This window comes from Vidua chalybeata, chromosome 7 (assembly GCF_026979565.1).
Source record: "Vidua chalybeata isolate OUT-0048 chromosome 7, bVidCha1 merged haplotype, whole genome shotgun sequence".
Lineage (NCBI taxonomy): Eukaryota > Metazoa > Chordata > Aves > Passeriformes > Viduidae > Vidua > Vidua chalybeata.
The window spans coordinates 11,876,618-11,900,057 of NC_071536.1; the positions used below are offsets into that span (position 1 = coordinate 11,876,618).

At 39.3% G+C, this 23,440-nt stretch overlaps 1 long non-coding RNA gene across 1 annotated transcript; it reads left to right on the forward strand.

The window, feature by feature from the left end:
* The first annotated feature begins 17 nt into the window (after positions 1–17).
* LOC128790917 (uncharacterized) lies at positions 18–21,664 on the forward strand. The gene is made up of 3 exons (XR_008431902.1): positions 18–127; positions 2,368–2,437; positions 21,590–21,664. It is a non-coding gene; the product is annotated as an uncharacterized LOC128790917 (long non-coding RNA).
* The last annotated feature ends 1,776 nt before the right edge of the window (positions 21,665–23,440 follow it).

Below are 23,440 nucleotides of genomic sequence, written 5' to 3' on the forward strand. Positions count from 1 at the left end.
GTGCTGCACCTGACACAATAAAAAATAGAGGTCTGGGTGGGGCTGCCCACCCAGATGGCAGTATCTCTGCAGTGTTTCTGCTGTGTCACATCTTCCAGTCCTTACCTGTCCTATTTGGCAGAAACAGGTTGGTGTACTTACAGGTATTGTCTGATCAAAAATGTACATTTCAGTGATCTGGAAAGTTCTACAATAGCAAATACTTTGGCCAGCATCCAGGATTCATATAACTCTGTTGAGCCTTCCTGTGCTAGTTAAACTGTGCTCAGGCTTAATGTCCATCACATTTTTTTGACATCTTAGTTCTCTCCTGGGTACAAGGTGTTCCAAAGGTCTCCTAGGTACAGAGGTGTTACTGAATGTATGCCCAGATAACTTCACCATTGCAAGTGCTCCCATGTGTTTGATATTGCTGTGGAGTATACAGAGAACAAAGGTTATGCTAGAAGGTATGGAATCTTCCTGAAGCCTCTTCATAACAAAACAACAACAACAAAAAAGGCCCTTTTTAATGCTCTTTTTCTTTGATGGGCATTGAGACAAAATGGTGGAATGAACATTTGATTAATAGTTCTTTCATCTTTATGGATGAAATTGTGACTCCAGCCAAGATGGCAGAAAGTCTGTTAAAGACTTAACTGAGAAAAACATTCGCCTTCTGCAAAAAAGAAATTTGGATTTGATGCTGCAAACTACTGTCTGCAGCTAATGTTTATTCAGAGCTCTAATATGTTGCAGAGATGGAAGATAGTGAAAAATTTTTCAAGGTACAGGTACTGAAAAGCCTGTCTTCATTTCAGTGCTGGCATCCTTTCAGCCATAGGCAGGGGTGACATTGCTTAGCACTGTCTGCACCTGCCTGCAGAACAGCATCTTCCATCTGTGCTGTCAGACTGCTCTGCTTACTTGGCTCTGATGGTTTCAGGGGGCCCCAGAGAGTTACATCAGAGATGGACTTTGTCCAGGGATTCAGCCTAAATTTGAATTTACCACCTCCCCACCCAGAAGCTAGTCTCTGAGGTTATTTTAGGAGTGTATGTGTATGTGTGATGATTCTCATGTGTTTGCCTCAGCAGGGTCTGATGGACTGCTGTGCTCTTTTCTTTATTTCCCATCTTTGGCATAATGAATTGTAGCCGCAATTGCATGAAGCCATCTACGAAGTAATTTTTTCCAATGGTGACTACTTTTTTTCCAAAAGGTTACAGACTACTCTGCTGCTCACTGTTTACTTAAAGAGAAAGAATGTAGCCACATATGTTCACATATATAAACCATAACTGGTCTGATATTGTACTGTGTACAATGCTTTTTTAAAAATAAGTGAAAACAGACCAGCACACAGCTTCAAAAGCTGAGTGTATAAGCGAAAAGAAGGAAAAAAAGCCAAGATTCTTGTTTCAACTTTTTACTAAATATTGTGAGTACTGTACAGCAAATAAATGGGTAACTTGTTTGAAGTTTCTGCCCAGTCAGGACATAACTAACTGATAAAATCGAAACCCTGTTGTAAACATTTGGAAAGACTGTGATACTGACGTGGGATCCCCTGGTACAGTGTAACTGAAGCAGATGTAGCAGCAGTGTTTCCAAACAGGGCAGGAGTGGCTTTGTAAAATCCTGCTTGGCTGGTGATTTCTAAGAAAATAGGTCACAGAGTCTTGATGGTCTTCTTGCTAAGTCTATAGTCCTCAAGGTAACCTCAGTGCCTAGCTGGATGGGCTTTGTATCTTCCTGCCAAACGATGCATGCCTTTCAAATTAGAGCGAAATCACACCGGTAAATGATTTCTGAGGCCCAGTTATGACAGCCTTGTTCCAAAGGCTGAGGAGGACATGGGATTTCCAGCTCTCCTGCTCTCACTCCAGGACTGTCAAGTAATTTGGCTACTGTGGTTCCAGGGACCTGGCAGAGGTTTTTTTTTCCCTGTAAAAATTTGCTAAAGTGATTGCTACAGCTTTTAGTTTAAATTACAGAACATGAGAGGGACTGTGCAGAAAAACATTGGGTTATGGATAAAACACAGAGCAGAGATGTGCAGGAGAATAAGCCCCAAATTACTGTAAAGGAGTAACACAGGCTAAATGTGGCAAGTAACAGGGAGGAAGATAGCTCACTGTGGTGTTTAGATACATTCAGCAAAAATTGGTGTTGATTTATCAGAGCCCGACCTGTATCCCAACTGTGATTATAAACATGGTTTATTCCATGCATTATGTAATGCTCAGGGGCATAAACCACATAAGGCTGGGATCCATGAGATTCTTGTGAAAGGTTCTGAAATGTCTGATTGCTCTTCTGGTAATTCACAAGTGGCTTACTGCTTACATCATACTATTGTCGTGTGAACTTTTCTTGGTTTGCTAGAAAAAGTACATTATTTCGTGTTAAAGAAAAGGAAGGAAGATTACAGGAGCAAATAGGAGATGTGGTACAGGTCAGTAATAAATTTTCTATTTCTCTTTTCCCAAGAATTATATATGTGTGTTGAGCTATGCTAAGTACAGGGATGTTGTTGCAAGTATATGTGCAGCATATACTTGCAACTCAGTGAGCACAGAAGTATGCAAAAAATTATCTTCACTAGGACCATGTGCCCTGGCAATAATGTGCATTTCCTGCTAAATGTTTATCTTATTGTATCTGTGTTTACTTAGATGGCTTAATGTGTGCTTTGAAGCTATGGGGCTGCATTTGTGCTTGTCTCCCCGACCAAGGATTATGTGGCAGACAAGCAAACAAGCTCATTAATGAAATGTGCTTGAGGGGAATTTAACACATTTATATCCTCCGAGTACTCCTCTTCCTCTGGATTGAAGGGTTGTGCTGTTGATAGTGAAATGATGCACAAGGATAGAGGATGATCAGTTAAAATCCAGTTGGAGTAACTGATAACACTTAAGAATTCTTGCTTTGATTGACAATGTAATTTAATGATAAACACAGAGATGTCTGTTATTGAACTGGGAACTATGCAAAGATGATTGCTTGGTGATGTGCACTGTCTTTCTGGGGTAGCTGTAAACTTATTGAACTAAGACTATCTTTGTTTCTTCTGAAGACCTGAGAACAGGATGTGTAACTAGCATAGGATTCTTAAAAATAGCAGAGAAGAATGTGTCCTTCAGATAACCCTCAAAACTCACTGAAGGACAAAGGGCTCTTCTACACACCAAGGCCCAAAATACTGAATTTCAAGAATAGTTTCTACCATAGCTGCTAATGATGGCCTGTGCTGTTGGACTCTATAAGATTCTTTATTTTGTCCTTCTTCTGATTTATGCACTGTGCTTTCCTCTGGTGTGTTTACTCTAAGTTGTCCACCACACAGAATTCCTTGTGACTAAATAATACAGGTTGAGGCTCCTTCAGAGCTCTTGGTTAACTCTCTGGCCATAAGAAAATTCACTGACAAATTAGGCCCATTGAGCCTGAACCATTCTTTTTCTGAGCTCAAGGCTTTTCTCCTCTGGCTGCTGTTCTTGGTAGATGTGTTCTTTTGCTGTTTTTAAGGGATTTCTAAGAGGAAAAAAAAACACTTAGTAAAAAAAATAACACACAAGCGAAACACTTTCCTTACTCTGCTGTGAGTATTATGACAGAGAGTGTAACAAGAAAAATATGTGTCCATTTAGGGAAATAAAAAAGGCAGGCATCTAAAAGGAATCCTTTTGAGCTTATAAGAATACAGAAAGAATTTCTGATTTGAAACAGGAGTAATTGTGCTGACAGATGGAGACTTGACTTATTATACCCAACTAGTTATCATGTGATTTTATTATTCTATAAAATATCCTTTACAACTGTATGCAATATCATACTGAAAAAATGATCCTTTAGTTCCTCTACGTTATGTGCTTAAAGATACTAAAAAATGCAAAAGATTCTGTGTGAAATGGAGAATAACTTAAAGTAGAAAACCAAACAAGGCATATGGTGTCAGCCAGAGTCCACTGAATTCACTTGTGTGATTTGTATCAGGCCCAAAGTAACCAAATGAAACTTACAGATTATCAACGTGTTTATTTTCTTTCTGACTTTCTAATGGAGTAGTAGATTTTTCCAACAAAATTGAAAAGTGACATCATCGTTTTAGAAAGGGGGGGGAAAGAACCTCAGATTACACATTGATTTCTGAATATACAGTGCTACATAAACATTTGAAATCACTGAATGCCATGCACATGCTTAGAAAGTAAAGCAATTTTAAAGATAATTGATCTGCTGTCAAATTGAAAGAAATTTCCAGAAATGCTTTTAGTGAAAAATAATAAATAGTGGATGAAGAACACTTCAGAAGTGTACCATTCTTATTCCACATTATAAGCGATAGTTGGAAAAAGCTGTTAAAACAACTCTGATTTCTGTAAATGTAAACCCACTACTTCATGACACATTTTTCAACTGCAGTTTGTAATCAAATCATAGGCTCAAGTGAAAAGACTGATTCAGTAGGAATGTAACCCAGGTTACACCGTACCTGTGTGCAGTCAGTAGATTCACAACTGTGTGCTGTGTGTGTGATACAATGTGGATTACCCTGAGTTTAGCAACTCTGAGGGATCCAGCTTGAAATAAAGTGTGAGCACTGCTGGATGCTCTTCTGGATGTGTGCATCTGTGACCTTTGCAACAGTTTTGCTGGAGGACAGTCAGTTATTCAGCTGCACATTCCAAAACCATCAGTGCATCTGCATTCTTTCTCACAAGCTGATACTCCCTCTCAGAAGATACTGCATTATCTTACCTCGATGCTAACAGCAAAAGCATGTAAATCAATTTATTAAGGGGAGTAGGCTCATGAAAAACCTGTTGAATCACACCCTGTAAAATTAAATTCAGCTTAACTGGAGAAAAAAAATTACTGTTTTCTAGAATGGACACTTAGCAATAGATTATGGTATTCATATTTGGGCAGTTGTGAAAAGTGCTGAGAATTGAATTCTCCTACTCATATGTGCTGAAAAGGCACTAAAAGCTATGACTGTCTTCTGTTCACTACTCAGTAGGACATGCAGAAGATAACCCACTGAGCTATGGCAAGCCCACCCATTGTGCCCTGGCCTGAGAGTACCAGTGGTTCAGTGAGCAGAGCAGTCAGCTATAAAATGCAAAATGTTCTAGTTTGAGTTTGATCTGTGTTGACATGCCACAAAACAACCCACCGGTTCTACCAAAATGTTTATGGTGGAACCAGTGGGAGTTCTCCTATCAGCCAGGTGTGGATTGAACCCATCACTGGGAGCTGGAGTGTGCTGGAGAGGGAGGGATGCTTTGGGACACAAAACTGCTGCACCAGAAAACAGAAAGATATACTGGTTGTGAAATGATGCTACTTGTTTGGGTATGAGATTAGCATAATCTCTCATATGGTGTAGTTTCTTCCATTTATAATAGGTTGCAATTATGAATTACTCTCATTTTGAATTATATATAAAATTCATTTGGTTCATATCATAAGTACCTCTCCAAGCTTATCTGTGAATTTCATTATCATTCATAGCTTTCTCCTTAGGTAGCCCCAAACTAATCAGTGCTTTACAAGCTAATCAGCTCATACTGTCACAAGTGGCATAATGCAAGCAATTATGCTTTAATTCAACTTCTAAACAAGGAGGAGAAAAAAATCAGATTGAACAAAAAGAGGCTTATGAACTCATGAATTGATAATCATGATTAATGGAGGGTCTCTGGGAGAAGATGTGGTTAAATCTCTTGCCTGTGACCTTTTCATTGGGTATGATAGAAAAATAAGCACATGTACGTTGACCCAGGCAGCAGCCAAGAACTTGTTACCTCCAGCATCTTCTAATCAAATCTGTTATCACTTTCACATATTAAAAAAACAACAAATCTTTTCTCTCTTAAACAATCTCACTATTAAATATGTGTGTCCCAGTTCTCTGTGTAACCTATATATTCAAGTGAAAGGACAAACTGTTTCTCTAAAATGGAATAATTTTGACAGTGAGTGAGGATTCCCAGGTCCCATTCTTCATTGTGTTCTTGGATCCTGACAAACATAGCAACAATAATTGTCTCTGTCTAATACTTATATCAAGATCTGCAAGGAAAGATGATACAGGCACAAAATAGTTTTCCTAGAGAAGCTAACTTTTAGTAGGTCTTTGTTTTAGAAAAATGCTTCTGTCGTTTGGGTGGTAATTCAACATGACATAAAGAGAGAACCTCTGTCACCTCACTAGACAAGCCAGGTGAGAGGGGAGCCCTTTGGGAGGGGAATGGGAAGTAGTCAAAGTTCCACCATTCTACCAAAACCAGATGATGTAGTATCTACTCTGTGTTAGAAATCACAAACCAAGTATACCTTCTTTTCCTGGAAAATAAATCAGTGTCAAAGCAGAAGCTTCATCTTATTTAGCACTGGCAGGAATTATTTCTAACTTAAGCCCATAAGGCTGCTTAGAAGTCAGTCACTAATTCAGTTAGAACTTGTGTTGCATTAGAACTGGTGTTTGAGGAATGGATGGATTAGATTTCACTTGAATATTTGCCTTTGCCATTTTGCAGAAATAATGAAAGGCATAAAAAGGGTAAAAATCAGGATAAGACCCAGACAAACACAGTCTGTCAGTTCTGCAGTTTCACTTTCTTGGAAATGAAATTGAGATCCATATGAGAGTACAGGGTTGTAAATGGAAAAACTTTTCTATTTCACTGGACTGAGTCTAGGGTAATACTCAGGATTTTTTCATGTGCCAAGAAATTCTGCATAATACTGTTTTTTTAAATTTTATTATTTTTTGAAATTCACCTTTAGTTCTTTAAACTAACTGAACTATAGTAATCTGATGAGACTACAGGTATTTTAAGCCATTTAAAATAAATACACATTTGTTTAATATGTAGTGTTTAATATATAGTGTAATGAGTTCCATCAGTTTAAGTGCCAGAGATTAGCAGGATTTAAATATCATTAAAATGTAGGTGGTGAAATCAGCTGTTACATATGCTTTTTAAGATTAGATTATATATTCCTGAACCACATAACTGGAGGATATGAGAAGAAATCCCCCATTTATCAGGTCTTCAGTGAAACCAACTGCTCAGTTAACCAGACTAGAAATGGGAGAGCTTGGTTTGCTCTCCTAGAGTGTGTGATGTGCAACCTGAATGTGAAATGGGCTAAGTGGGACAGAACTGAGCACCAGCCTCCACTTGCTGCACTCAGCAAGGAGCTGGAGGTTGGCCCAGGGTGCCAAATGTAAGTAATTGACATTAGGGGCTACATTTATGTCTTAGGGTTTTATAATAGGCACATAATGTAGGTAAAGTGCTCCTAGAACTGTGTAGTATTGGACATAGAAGGATTCTTGAACTGGGTGAAGAAATTCCAGGCAGATGCTGTTCTGCCTGTAGTAGTGGTAGCAACTCTGGGTAGTTGCAGTAAATGCAAACACTGAAGTTAGATTTATTTTTTCCCCTTTAATGCAAGGTAAACTCTGTGAAAGCACAGTACTAAAAAGTGCCTCTTCTTCTAACCAGCACCTGACCCCAGCCAGCAGCTGCTGACACTCCCTGCAGCAGCTTCTCACAGTGGGGAGAAAATAGGAAAAAGGGAATTGGGAGAACTCTACAGTGGAGATAAAAAAAAAAAAAATTAATAGGTGAAGAAAAGAATGGGGTGGGGGGAAAAAAGTGAGGCAAAGGAGAAGGCACCACCTCCCACAGGCAGAGCAGTGCCCAGCCAGTCTCTAAACATCTATTTTGGAGGTCAAAATACCTCTCCTCCCCCTCCCTCCCCCCAAATCTTTTCCCTCTTCCAGTTTTTATTTCTGCCCTTGAGGATACATGACATGAAATGTCCTTTGGGTCACTCTGAGTCCCAGCTGTGTCCCGTCCCAGCCTCTTGCCCACCCTCAGCCTGGCTGTGGGGGTGTAGTGGGAAACAGAGGTGGCCTTGATACTGTGCAAGCACAGCTCAGCAATAGCCAAAACACTGGTGTGTTGTCAGCACTGTTGTAGCCACAGAGCCAGAACATGGCACTATATGGGCTGCTGTGAAGAAAGTTAACTCCATCCCAGTCAGACCCACCACAACCCCAAATCATACTGCTCTTTTTTTTTTTGTTTGTTTGGTTGGTTTTTTGGGGGGGGTTTTTTTGGGTTTTTTTGGTTGTTTTTTTTTTTTTGTTTTTTTGGGTTTTTTTGCCACATTTCATTGCTGCTGAGACTCCTTGGCCTATTCAGTGATGTTATGATCTCTCTCATGTTTTTCACTAGCAGGCTGAGACCTATGTTTGCTTATGTTACAAGCAAAATCTGTTTTGCTTAGCCTTGCATTCTTCTTGGTACTACTGGTAGATCTTCACAGGTTCTTCAAAACTATTCATTTAGGACCAGTAGAAAAGGTTATTAGCCCTCTTTGTTCACTCACTAAATGTCTTTCACATTTCTCTCTTTTATGATTGCTTTTCTACCCAACACTTCCAAGTCATCTCTGTTATGACAAACATCTGCCCCTGTCTTGGCAGATCGTGGCCTTTGCAGGCACACAGAACAATCTCACTTCAATCCAGTTGTCAAAATCATTATTGTGAGATTCTGGAGCAATGCTGCATCCCCATTACAGTTTACTCTCAGACAAGGTGTGTCTAGTTTTTAATCAAATTGCTGGGTATAATGCCTGGCTCTAGACTTTGTGTCACTGCATATTTGCATATACTCTCTATTTTTCTTGGAGCAATTGTGAGCAATTTACTTTTGCCTTCACTATCATATTTCCCTATGACTGGAACCCACTTAATTCCTTCAGTTTCTCAATGTCTTTATTAAAATTGACATCCCACATCCATCCTCATCTTTGCACAACAGTTCTTTCAGGTTACTGGTTTGGAGCAGCTGGATGCCAATTTCACTCCCTAATTCACAGTGCTAAGGTGCCTTTATAACCCTTATTTACCTGCAGGAACAATCCCAACCTTGCACTGACCCATTTGTAACTCTTACTCTGCTGCAGTCTCCTTGCCCAGCTTCAGAAGTTCCTCCTGGCTGATTCCATCTTCTCAGGTCAGTTTATAATCTCCACCTACATCTTTTCTGCCTTTCTTTTCACGTTTTTAGGTTAAAGAAAAAAATAATGACTATGTTCTGTTCTCACATGGAGTGAAATTAATCATGCAATTTGCCCCCTTCATCTGCAAAGATACTACAAATACTTGTTGAATCTGGGGAAAGGGAGTCTTTTGATCTCTTTTCCTTTCCTGGGCACCTGTGTCTCCAGACTTTTGAGCTTCTCACAAGACTTCTCTCTGAGAAGAAAACACTAAAATTTTTCCAAATGTCATCACCTTTAAAAGATATGTAACATTCCAGTAATTTTGAAATGTTTAAAATTCAGAACTACTAGTGATATTTTCCAAGGGTTTTGTATATTGTCTTAAATGTAAGGTACAGTACAGAGCAGACATCAGTGAAGTTCTTCAAGCAAATGTATTTGAAAAAAGTACTGCAGGAAAAGAGAAGGATTGGTGTGGAGGGGTCATGAATCTTTTGGCAGTGATGACACTGTTGACTTGCAAGTTAATATAAATATTTTAAAATGTAATGGGGGTTGGTTTTCATTGGTTTAAATCCTGTTGTTTTTATATGTACTTTTTTGGGTGTATATATAAAGTAGGTGACAAGTTTCTGTGCGAACTATACAAAGAACCTGAGCCTAGGGAGGTTGGGATGGTGTGAAAGCTAAGAAAATACAGCTAATGAGATAAAGTGAGGAAAGGGACTTCTTAGCCCAAGAAAAGGAAAAGCAAAATGGAGATAAAAATTAAAATATAGAAATTGTTCTAAGAAGAACACTGATAAGTTGTCCTTCCACTAGGCATGGGAAATTAATTTAATGCACAACAAGGAAAACAGAAGTTTGATAAGAGGAAATATTTTTTGATTATACAGGCTTTGAAATGCTGGAGTTTTGAAGGAGGCTGAGGAACTTTCCTCAGCAATGTTGAACACACACCTGCCAGGATGGGCTAAGTCTGTTCTGGCATTCTCTTCTGCACCTCATCTATTTTCATATACTAACTTGATTTTTAATACTACAGTAAAGGCAAGATTTTTTTCCCACTTTTTGTTCTCAGAGAAAGCTGATTCTTAATATTATTAATGTGGAAGTAATAACAAGACCATAAACCTTTTGGCTTTCTAATTTTTCTATTTATGTTTTCTATTATTCTTTAATGTTTAACTTAGGGACACATCACACCTTCCCCCAGTCAGTTCAATTTTGTTCACTCTGACATTTTTATTATGATTTTTGCACTATGTTATATTTTTTTCAAGTTCCAGCTCCAGTTGCCTTTAAATGGATTAAATCCTGAAGCTGGGTTGTTTCCTTTCCTAAGATTGAAGTGCAAGTAAGTTTTCTTTATGTGCTTCCTTTACCTTAGGCTGAAATATTCTAACGCTTGCATAACTTGTTAAAGTTCTTTTGAAGTTTGCAGAAGTGGAAGGAAAAAGATCTCCAGTCTGGCCCAGCGTTTTTGAAGGCAGAAGTGCCACTCCAGATGATACTTCTAAGTAACCACTGAGATCATAACAGAGTTTTGGCTTGCCTTCTTTCAAACTCTGGCAGCCTCAGAGTAAAATCAGCCTGGATTAAGAAATTATCCTCCATCTCCCATGGTCCCTTAGAATTTAATGTTTCAGTTCTGCAAGGGGCTGAGGAGTCTGGCCTTGATTCAGACACTTATTTGGATTTTAGGAGTTGTCATCCATAAAAATGACACAGGTGCTGTTTGCCATTTCCCTTGTTCAAACCCTGAAAGATTAAGATCTTCATCCTGATAATTTCCACCATGCCAGAAGGAAGGTGCCCAAGCTGCACAGTCCTGGGAACTGGGAGACTTCAGTGGAGGAGACACACTGCCCATTTTCATTCTTGTCACATTCTTTCTTAACCATCAATTACTGCCTGTAACTGAGAAATGAGACACAGGTCGGATTTATGATATGCCCCTGTGCCAGTGGTGTTAACAAGTTCAAGTGTTCTTTCCGGGCTGAAATGTCACTCTCTCAGCTGACAGAAGGTGTGTCTCTCATCTTTACAATGTAGAAATGAGCATTGCTTTACTTTACCAAACAAATAATACCTGAAAACCAAAAACAAATATGTTTTTAGTCCTGGTGTTGCAAACTGCTGAGCTGGCAGGGAACAGAAGATGAAATCTTAGTGGCAGTAATGGCAGTGGGCCCCTTATTTTTCCTGTATTATTTTCCTAGGACCAAGCATTTTAGATGATTGGTTCAGAATTTTACTTCCCAGCTTATCTTTTAACTCTTGTATTCAAAATAAAAATGGGAATAAATATGCTAAAAAAACATACTTAGTAGGAGATGGGAAATGCTAAAAGAACTAATCTTACGGGTATGAAGAAAACTCTCACTGCTCTGAACCACTTGTAGGTTATAATTAATGCCAGTCCCCTATGTCTGATATGATGGGAAAAGATCTTGATGTCTTAAAAGAAGTTGCTGGTTTATGAATACTCTTAGGATATGCATTTTTCCAGATCTCATTTCTGGAGTGATTACTCTAATTATTGTTAAATATAGTCAGAAACGGGCAATAATAAATATAACTGAAAGTGAAAGATTATTTCAAGAGCCCCCACAGAAACTTCTTGGTTCATTCAACTATCAGATGAGCAGTTTGGCTAGCAATAAATCACACTTTGTAAGTGACAGCTGAATATCATTTATCTGGAGTGATACTCAGGCAAGAGTAAAAGATGTCAGGGAACGTTAAATTGAATTGATAACATCAAATGATTAATAATGGGTAAAATTTGGAGGTCCTTCTTTGGTTTTTGTTTCAGTGTTCTACTTTAACAGAAGCTGAATAAACATTAAGTAACAACTGATTCTGAACCTCAAAATGTGACCCAGTAATACTTACCACTTATATTGTGCTCTGAACTTTCAGAGCCCTTCTGTGGGTCAAATTTTGAACACAAAGGGGCTATTGAAGTTAGCATGATTTGGTCAATTAACCTGTTAAATCTTTGCGTGCAAGGCAGTCAGAGGCCTGCTGTGGTTTTGGACAGGGGTTACTCAGATCCAGCAAGTTACAATATGTTGAGAATCCCATAGAGGCTGTATCCAAGTAGGGGCCTTGTTGGAGCCCTGCTCCTTGTGGAATAATGAATCACATGGAACTTTTTCAATTGAAAAAACCATATTAACTTGTCTGCTACTCCAGCTGGAGAGAATAAAATCATAATGCTTTATGATAAATTGCATATATTTCTTATATATACCATTTGTCAGACATTTTTCCCCTGAAGTTGAAACCACAATGTCACATACAAATGGGTTTTTATAATGCACCATCCATGGAGACCGGAGGAATATTAAGGATTAATTAAAAGCATAAGTCACCAAAGTTGATTAGAATGCAAACTAGATCTAATTTCATGCAGGATCCATTAAAGGAAGCCAAGGTTGTAGCAGAGAGACAAAAAGACTGAAGAGCTGCTATATTTAGATGAAAAAAATACACTACAGGCAAGAATCCCACAGATGGGAGATGAAGGGTCAAAGGCAATAGGAAGAACAAACCAAAGTGGGGAATACTCTTGCTGGATTTCAGTCACACTGAAGACTTCTCTGAAGTGACCTACCAGAGCAAGCTAAGCAGTACTTGGTCAGAATTGCTGAGTGTCCTTGAGTTCTGCTTTCAGGGAGGCAGAAGTGCCCAAATTGGTTTTTGCATGGACAGTCCATGTAGGCAATAGAGGCAGAGTGCCAACAGTGGCCCAAACAAAATCAGTTTTGTGTGACAGTGGTCCTATTGCCAGCTTGGGAAAGCTGGTTCCCAAAGTTAGTGTGAATCATCCACTATTCTGATTCTTTCTCCTGGTGCTCCCTGAATATAGCCTGTGACTGCAGCTGACTCAGAAGAGAACAAAGTTTTTCTGCTTATACCAGGTGAAGAGATAATATAGACACACTTTTTGTTTAAATTATGAGATTGTGAGCAGCAGGCATAAGTTTTATTCCTTCAAAAATCAGCATGACATGATTTGGTTCCGTTTTAATAGAACTTTTGATATCACTCCTGTGTTGTGGGTATTAGCAATTACCATGCTGCTTTTCCATTTCTCTAAAGCTTTCTACAGGCTAATAGCAGCTTCACTTATTAATTTCTAGCACCATCCCTGCAGCCAGCTGTGTCATCACAATTGCTCGGCCATTCAACTCACTGTAGTTACTGGTTTGATGGATTATAATCAGGATTTTGATCCCAGAGCAGCTTTGCAATAGCAATCAATGCTGAGCATGACAAATTATATCATCCTGAACCCGTATTTGCCTAACTGCCAGCATTTCATCTCACTTGGTCACTGCGTAGCTTTCGGTCTTTTTTAATCACAACACTTTGCTAAGGGGTTTGTAGCCATTTGTTGGTATCTCTGGAACAAGTATTAGAACTGCATTTTACTGTACCTTAAAGTCCCACATTAGATATTTTTGTAAATCTGAAGTTTTCTCCCTTTGGAGAGCCATTTTAGAAGAAATGTTTGTAGGCTTGTCTTTTCTTCATTGCTTTTTGTTTTCAGGGCTTTGTTCTTGGAAATGCAGCTGTTCCTTTATATAATTTAGTTTAAATTAATATCTGCTTCCCAGCCTGTTTTATTACAGCTCAGTCCTTCTGGGACTTAACGTTTGATATTGCATGTAGTCAAGTTTGCAATTCTTAATTTACAGCTGTTACAGAAATACAAATGCACAGCAACTATTTCTCGAGGCCCTCTTCATTAGTTCTCATGGAGAATATAAAACGTTGGGAATTTTGATACCAATATAAGTGCTATCAAATATCTGAAGTCCTGGTGATCTCACAGGTAGCAAGGGTGAACCCTCTAAATACTGAAGCAAGATCTATATAGTAGAAAATAACAGTGTACATTACTCATAATTTTGAAAGCTCTGTTATATATGCCTCCTGTCCTTCAACTTTCTGGCTTTAACAAAAGGATCAATTATGTGGATTTAATTGGCAAAATTGCCAAGCTTCCTCGGGTAGGTGCAAACTTAGTCTCCATTCAGGAAGTTATTTGCCCTTCTGCTTGGTATTTATAGTATAATTTAACGAGGTGTAGGAGAGAGGAGACTGCAATGAAACCCAGCTCAGCAGCTTCAGCATTTATTTGTTCACATGGGATATTCTCTTTTGTGGCTCTTGAAGATCTTTTCAATAAGTGAAGTTCACAGAAATGATACATATTATTTTTCTGTAGTTAATTCAGACTTTTCTGTTGTGAAGCTGTACCATTCATTGTAGGGATGAAGGTAAGGTTTTTGAACTGTGCCTGCAAAACAGTGTCACCTGTAACTCTAAGATTTAGTACTGCTGCAGTACTAAATAAGTGTTGGATGTGGCATGGGAGCAGTGGGAATGATGGGGATCTGCACATAAATTTTCCACTAATTTTTTCAGCGTTGAATATCCAGTTTGGAGTTCAAGTGGAGTCATTTTTGCAACCATAAACTGATGCAGACTGAAAAGCAGCTTTTTTAACATAAAAAACTGTTCTACTTCAAAGGGTTTATTTAAAGCTGGGAATCAAATGGCATAACTGTTGCAGCCTGCAGCTTCACTCTGTCCCCTTTCTTGATTTCTTTTTGTCTGCCTCTGTTCCTGTGCAGATATTAACTCTCACTTTGCTGTAGACAAAACACAGCTAATGCAGTGTTTGTGACATAAGGGGGGGGAACAGCTAAGTACTTTGTTATTTTGTGGTCAGCTCAGCAGGATAAACTTGGATTACATGACAGGTTTTACAAGAGAGAACAGGTTTTTCAGGTAACTGTCTCCCAGAATGTACATGAGCAAACTACACTGTTGGGTGGAGAAGCCCATCTGGATCTTTCATGGTGTTCACACACACACACTCTGAACCTCCTGTCCAGAAGAGTAAGACTTGCTGCCTTCTGCCTCCCCTACATCTCTCTGTCTTCTCAACCTTTCCTTCCACTTGTTTCCCAGTTTATTTGTGCAAGTTCTGTTTAACTAAGCCTTGCTCTCCTGCCTTCTATATTTCATCCAAATTGTTTCTACTCAGGAATGGCAGGAGAGCTCCTATGAATTGTTCATCCATGAAGCTCTGGTTAATGGGATTGGTGGAGGAATTTTTTAATGTCACAGTGTCTCCTTAATTTTTGGACCTTTATGGAGTCAGATAAAGAGCCTGATCCAGCTAGGAAGTGATCATATTCCTTAGGTTATTTGTCTGTAGCATTATTTTCCCTTTGCTTTTTATTCTTTGGACAAGCTCTTAAGTGTCAGCGTAAATCAGAAAATGCAATTCTGATGCCCGAGAGCCCCCTCATGTACCCCCTCATGTATTGATAACATATTGGGTATGCAGATGGGAAGTGTAATGATGGCTGACATGTCACATATTCTTGACTTCTCCTTTGGTGCATTCTACTCACTGTTTTCCACATGTTTCTGATGAACCTATTGTAATTTCACTGTACGTGTTCCTTCTTGGCAATCATAGGTGTCCTGTAGGCAGCAGCAGCATGCTGATCCCTGCACTTGTCTGTGAGCAGCAGAAGAAGATGCAGATAGTTTTTGGGGCACATTTTACCCAGAAAATGCTGGATCTGAGTTTTGTTTGAATCTTTTTGTGCACGTTGTACTGCAAACAGCATAATCAGCCTCCTAATGTTGTTAGGCTTACGAAATGACAGCCTTTTGTTCCACCTTTTCATTAAACTTCATATCAGATTGAGCTTTTAGGACACAATGCAAAATCTGGCTTCAGACATTTGTTTCTGTTAAGATTCTGTATTTGGAAGCGAACTGTCAGTTCTGAGGGAAGAATGGGGCAGAACAAAATGGTCTTTGCCTTGCTGCCATGGTAATGGCAGTGAAGTGCTGATAAGTAACAATATCCATCTATGTGTGAGTTAACTCCTTATGTATTCTCAGGGAGAAGTACTCTGGCATAGAATAATGTAACCTTTCTCAAAAAAAATTTGAAGCCAGCCTAAGGATTATAATTAATAATGGGTTATATTCTTGTATAATAATTTGGGTCACAAGTGGTACATGTTCATTACATTCTAGAAGATTTGGGGACCATGACTACAGAAGTATTGTCTCAATTCTGTGACATGCAGTATGACACTTGTACAAAGGATGACCCCAAAGTTGGTGGGTTTTTACACTGAGTCTGTATCTATCCTTTATATATCTCCGTTTTTCAGTTTTGTCTTCTAGGTTTTTTAATGTTACCTCTCTCTTCTCAGTCCATGAGCAGTCATTTCTGGTCTTTTAAGAGCAGCAGGCTGTATTTGTGCATGAAATCAAGTAACTCCACCTAGGTGGATTTTGTTCTTAGCTAGAGTGTTGTTTTAAGCAGATTTAATTTTGAAAAAAAATTTAGGATAACTTTCAACAGCCTGGTAGGTTTCCTGGGGGAGGGCTGTGTTCAGTCCTTGCACAGCTTTCCTGTGCAGCCATGGGTGAGGTACTTTCTGAGCTGGGACTCTCTCCTTGTTAAACAGAGGTGCTGCTTTCCTAGTGCAGAGCCCTGGGGACATTTTCCTTTTGCGAAATTTGGAGTCTACATTGTGGAGCTTTCCTTCAGTCTTTTCTGAAATAAACCAAATCTATGCTTGGCATTATTCCATATTAAACCTTAAGTTACCTTGGTAATTTCTGAATCACATTGCTTACATATTTTCTGTTATGATCACTGGACTTCTAAAGCACTCTGCTGATTGATCAAACCTTGGGGACTTGATACCTTTTAGTTTCTTCTGTAATTACTATGTTTTAGTACTTTCCTTTAAATCCCTGTGTGCTGTGTAACAACACTAAAGCTATACTACATGCATTTATTGTTTTTTCCAACTTGATTATATGTTTTTGCCTGTTGATCATCCCTTCTTTCAAGTACCGCCAGACATGTCACTGTATCAACCATAATCTCAACTGCCAAACTCCTGAGTTAGTAGTTAATTCATAATTTAAATGTGTCATGTTTGTTATTTACATTGCTTCCCAGATAAGTTTCATGTTGATTTTGAAACCACACTTCAAAGCACTCGATACTTTTGCTCCCTTTTTCCTTCCGGCTAGGATTATCTTGTGCAGATGACTTTTTGATGTGAACGAGACCAGAGTAATGTCCACATGCAAAGCCCATCCTGGAGTGTGGTCCCTACTTTGCATGGCTGCCTGTTATATGCATTTTTTCTTTACACCAATGTAAGTGTAGTTAAACTCCCATACATCTCCAAATAGCAGTGGAATACTTGGTTATCAGATTTAGTGTTTAAGGGAGATTGTCTTGCTTTGTATTAGTAAATGACGTGGCATTTTTTTGCATGGAGATTTTTGTTTGAATTGAGCCTGGTATATTAATAGCAGAAAGTAAATTGTCATCTATAAACTCACCCATCCCCACAGAAAAAAAATTGTAAAATATTGTAAATTTTTCTTGATAGCAGAAAGGAGAGTAGGGCAGAGGCTTAAGTAGCATTTTGCACACTGCCTAGAACAGAACTCTGAAGCAGAAATTGGAATTGCTACACTTTTTGTGGAGCTTTTTTTTTTTTTGTCCAGTGGTGTTAGAGAAAGGATTGTAAATAGTTTCTACTACAGATCATCTTGCACTGCAAAACTTGGAAGCAGATCCACATTTTTTAGATATCAGTATTTTCATCTGTCTTTTGTTCCCACATGAGATTAATCAGACACTAGGACTGAATCCACTTTAGAGATGCGGGACAACATTTAGAAAGTAAATAAATTAATTAATGTAAAAGTCATGGTGCACAAACTAAAGATTGTCACACAGTTGCAGCATTTGTACACCATATCTTTAAAGCTGGAAAAGTTTGCACACTGGACTACAACTTAGTACTGAGTTTTCATGTTTTAGAGTTACAGTCATAAAAAAGAGAAGGGCTTTTTTTGCTAAATTTTGTTCAGTCAATGTGTTTGCTTTAACATCAGCACTCTGAGTTGGCTGTACATCTTTGAAAGTCAAAAGGGAAGAAGTGACCTCTGTCAAAAGCAGCTTTCACAGACCCTCATTTACTTGTGCCTAGAAAGACAGGGCTGCTGGTTGTAAAATGGAGACTGTAATGTTCAAAAGCTCTCATTTAGCTAATGAATTCTTGATTTTCTCCTCACAGTATCAAGACCAGACAGAGGACAGCAATCTGCTAGTGCTACCAGCTAATAGAAGTTCCCTGTTCTTTTGTTGCTGAAATTTTGGGGTGGCCCAAGCCCTTTGGGAATATAAAGCTGCTAGATCAGACAGTGGCACAGTGCCTCTGGGTTACTGAGGGCAGTTTTCTTTACAGGCAGGTGCTGCAGGAAAGTAACACAAACAACACTGTGACAAAGTCATCACTGCACTGGGGATTTTCACAGTTTAACTGCAGGCACCTCAGTTTAGTGATCTGGGGCTGAAGGCTCCTGCAGGGTCGGTGGGACACCTACAGCTCCCCCCACAGCCCAGGCCCTGAGGCCGCTGCCTTAGGCACTCAGCTGGGACGTCCGAAGCTAAACAGTGAGAGCAGCCTCTGGAACCCAGGGTCTAGTTCCACCACAGAGAGGAGTCTACCCCAGCTGCTAACAGAGGTACCTCTTTGGCTGTCTCTTTGGTGCTGAGTGCATACCAGCACCCTGAATGCATGGTGGGACTCCTCAAAAAGATGAGCATTAACCCAGCTTCAATATCCTGGAACTGCAAGCCATTATCGGGAACTCTTCCAACCAACCACTTTTTTGTTTGTTTGTTTGTTTGGGATATCTTTGAGATTGACTGATGTCACTGAGAATTGTCCCTGTATCTTTCCCCTTCTTTTTGGATGCTCCCTCGGGACCAGGAGTGCTGTGGCCTCAAATAGTTCCACAAATAAGTATAGAATATTTTTTCTTCCTATACTTTTCCACCTACTGATGAATTAAGAGCTTGTGCAAAAAGAAACAGAGAGAGGACCAAAGATACCAAGCCTCACCTTGCTCACACAGAATCTGCTGCTTTGCAGACTGCCCTTCTCTAGAGTCCTGGGAAACACAGTGAGGAAGAGGATGAGGTTGCTCACCCTGTGTGTTGCTCAAGCAAGAATGGGTGCCAAAGTCAGAGTCAGAATCCCAGGACCTGATATATATGGTGTATTGTTACTTGTGTTTGTTTTGGGAGCTTTTGGTAATTTTTCTTCTAGGTTTTTGTCTCTCTATTTAATTATCCTTTTCATTACTGATTTCCTGACTTAATCTGAATGTGCATAAATCTCCACCACAAATTTATCATCTCTATAGAAAGTGCTTTCAGGGTGGTTGTGCCGCTTCCCAGAAAAGGGATACCATTGGAAAATGAAGCTTTCAGATTCAACAATAAGCCCACTATTATGCTGATTTTTGCCAAGCTTTCCCTCACTTTTTTCCCATTTACTACAAGAGTGAGCTCAAGGCTTCTTTTTGTTTGTTTTTGAACTTCAGTCATTCTTAAATGTTTACCACCCTGCTCAAGTCCACTCACTCTGAAACATCAGAAACCACAAAATACGGCTGTGTTGCTTCTGGAATGAGAAAATGCTCAGGTTCTTTTTTTCAGCTGCATGTTTCTGTGAAGGTTTAACTAGCCTCTTTGCCAATCTTAAAAAAAGAAAATGTAAAAATAAAAATATTTATTAGAATATTGCACTCTGACTGTCACAGTCCTTTGGGGACTTTGTATTTTTGACCAAATGTGAGATCTCAGAAAAGCAATTGAAATTAACTTTTATATAAATAGTCTCATTGCAAAACAGATTTTTTTATATATAGTATATAGTCTGCGTGCTCATAAGCATTTAATCAAATTCAGGTCTTGTCTGAGCAAACGTAATGGCCATTGACTTATGTGTGGGTTGTGAATTATTCTTTCTGAATTTGACCTGCTTTGAGAGCTAGAAAAGATGCCGTCCTTCATTTTTTTAGTTTGGGATTGCACAGGCGAGTGGAGAGGCTTTTCTATTTCTAAATTTTTTCTGAATATTAAATACAGCTTTCTGCTGATAACATGTAGGAAGCCAACTTCTCTAGGGTTTTGGTCCACTGTGGCTGTCAGAATTTTTTATAGTTATCATGAATTTTCCTTTTCTTCTTTCCATGCTTACACTCTATATAATGCTCTTTGGGATTTCACCCAGGTCCCTTGAAAGGATCCTCTGTCTTTTCTTTGCTTGGCTGCTTTCTCATAAGCCAAGCATGTAAACACCTATCTCCTGAAGATATATTCCTGTTAATCACTTCTGGTGCCTCTCTTTGAACTTCTTTATGCTAACATTCCGGTTTTTAACTGCTGTTAACAAAAGCCAGGATAAAATGTTATTATCACTCCTTCTTCTGGCTTAAAAGACCCTTGTAATACTTATGCCCTAGATTAGCAACTGCTGCACAACTTTTAATTTGCTGTTTTCTGTATCTTCACCCTCAGATCTGTTGCCAGACCACTGTGACTGTACTACTTTATTTCCAAATTTTTGTGTTGAATCAATTTTCCCTTGTTGTGATCCAGAAAAGTTTTGAGCCAGGGGAATTTCAATTGATTTAATTTGTTGCCAATTAACAAACTCCTAATCACTGATTCTGGTATTGAAACCAACAAACTAATATATATTTAGAGAAACACACCTCAGGCTCCCTTCCAGATACCTCTCCTCCCTGCTCCATGGTCTCCTGTTGCTGCTGCACATGGCACACAGTCCCTGTGGGGAGGCAACAGACCTCACCAAATAGCAGGAGATGAGGCTTTGTCGTCAGTGCATTGGGCAGGACTCAGAAAACCTGCACTTTATTTCTGCAGCTGAGAAGTTCTCTGCACCATTTCTTTCTTTGCTACTGTCTCTTATCTGTAGTCAGGAAAAACAGCAGTGACCTGCTTCAGGCAGTACCTTAAAACTGATTGCCAAGAAGCACTCCGAGAGGATGTGGTGTTACTGATGCAACGGAAGCGTTGGAGTCTGTCAGTCTTGTGGGAACAGTAGGTGTGTGAAGGAGATGAGATAAAATATATCCCTGTGTAATTGTCCTATTACCTTTGCTTTTAGTTGGCTCCTGTTCCATCCCTAGCCCCAAGACTAATCAAGTACTAATCAATATTGAACCCATATCAGATGTGAGGGGTGTTTTTCCCCTTCAAAAACAGTGACTTTACAAAGGCTGTGTTGTGACATCCCTCTGCATTACTGCAGCTCATTATCTGATGTTAGAGTATGACATGTCACTTTTCAAGGTCCATTTCATGACAGGTCACCAGCTGCTGGAGCTTCAATAACAACTGGATGTCAGTTAAAAAAATCTTTGAAGAATGAGGGGTGTGATGTGGTATTTTTAACCCAGGTCATTTCAGTGGTCTGGACTGCGGGTAGGTTTCAAAAACTGAATAGAATAATAGATTACAGTGCCAGAATGGAGTCAGGGAGGCTGCAAGTGAGCAAGAAATCATTCAGACACCTTTCCTGCCAAAGTTACTACATTGTACAGTTACACCTGGAGTATCTGTTAATCTTTGTCATATACACTGAGGGCTGGAAATTCCTTTCTTTCTTTGCAGATGGCAAACTGAGGCCGAGAGAAATCAAATGGATTGTCTGGGATCACATCAGAAATACAACCATGGTTGTGCAGGAAATAAAGTGACCTAAAGATTTAATGCAAAATCCAAAGTTGGTGCTTTGAGCAGGTCATCTCACTTCTAATATAGCCCAAATGTTCTAGCTGGGATGCTTAATTGTTGTTGCTTATCATTTTACCTTTATCAATTGCTAACCTCTACACAGAATGTGAACCACTGCAACGTGTGTTAACCATAAGGTTCATACTGCTATTTGGCATAAACAGAAGATGAGAACTAAACTCTGGGCAGCTGGTGTCCTCTTTTGCAAATATAAGCTCAGCATACAGTCAAAAATGCTGCAAACCAATGCAGATTTGCACATCTGCTGCAAAAAATTCAAAAGCTGGTGGAGTAATGCTAAAATTCTTTCAATGCTGCTGTAGAATCTGTGTCACCTTGTCTGTAGATTGCCTTCTAGATATTGGCCCATTATTCCCTAGAAAAAAAAAGGTTGGCAGATGTTGCATCAGTCTCTGTATGAAGAGCTCCTGTTGCCTGAAGATTTGTTTGAGGCAGCCATTCATGACCCCCACAGCAAAACATACATTATCCCTTTTATGTTCCCATTTCAGTCCCTACTTTCAGTTGCTGTGGATGGCAATTTCCTTGTGCCAGCTTTTGCATGCACCTGAAAGCTTCCCAAAGCTATTATTCCTCCTCTGTTTGTTTACAGCTGCCTAGTACTTAGTGGTGTTTTTTTTTTCACTTGTGTCTCAAACCCAGAAAACTCCCCCACAAAACTGTCCATATAGACCATTTCTCACAAGAACAGTAGATGAAAAAAAACCCTCAGGAATTAATTTCAGTGTACACAGAGTATAAAAACTTTATTGGAAAATGCATTAAAAAGTAGACCACTTAACTTTTGTTTAACTTCTCTAAATAGATTTACAGTTCATCTTAAATAATTAACTCTAAGTCACTACTTTTTCAAAAGCCAGAAGTAAAGATCTGGAATGAAGTTTCAGTTCAGGTTTTTCTTCCTGCCATGCTGTCACACAAAAACCCTAAGCTATTTCTGGCTGTTCTTATTTTTAGATTGTTCTTCATATACCATTTACCGTCATTGAAATTAATGAGAAAATAAAAGGAGTGACCTTTGGCTAGGCACATACAGTTTATGCATGAGCTAAACAGCAGGATCCTTTTTCATTCTTCTTTTTCCCACATTCTCTTTCTCCCTGCTCTCCCTCATCCAGATATAATTTGTAAAGCCTTTAGAGCCTTTCATCCTGCGTATTTCCACTGTGTTCCTTTAGATGAATCTCAGGTCCCTGATTGATATCTATTCTCTTTTGCTGAAAGGTCAGTGGCACCCTTGTTTTATGAATATAATCTACCATTCTCTGGAACTTCAGAATCATTTCCAAAACTCCCAGGCAAAATTCATACATCTCAGGCTGCAGACAAATGTTGGCATTACTGTAAAGAGCACTCTCCCTACACAAATAGAAGCCTGGACTTCCAAGTTACGTTGTTTAAAATAAACAAGCATTTACTGAAGATCTGAATACTTCTGAAGATATTATTCCAATTGCAGACATTCTCGACCTGTGGCCTCACAATAACATTGACTATGTAATTCATGCCCAGTTTTCTGCAGCAGGTGGACAAGTGCATTTGACAGACACTCAACAAAGGCACCATGCCTGAACAGAGTTGAACACGCCCAGTGAGGTTTCCTGGGGCACCACTGTCGCAGCGAGCCTTGCACTGTCCCACGGTGGAGGTTCCCTGCCAGGAGGAAGCGCTGCCAGCTCTGCCTGGTTTGCAGGGTGGGTTGGATAC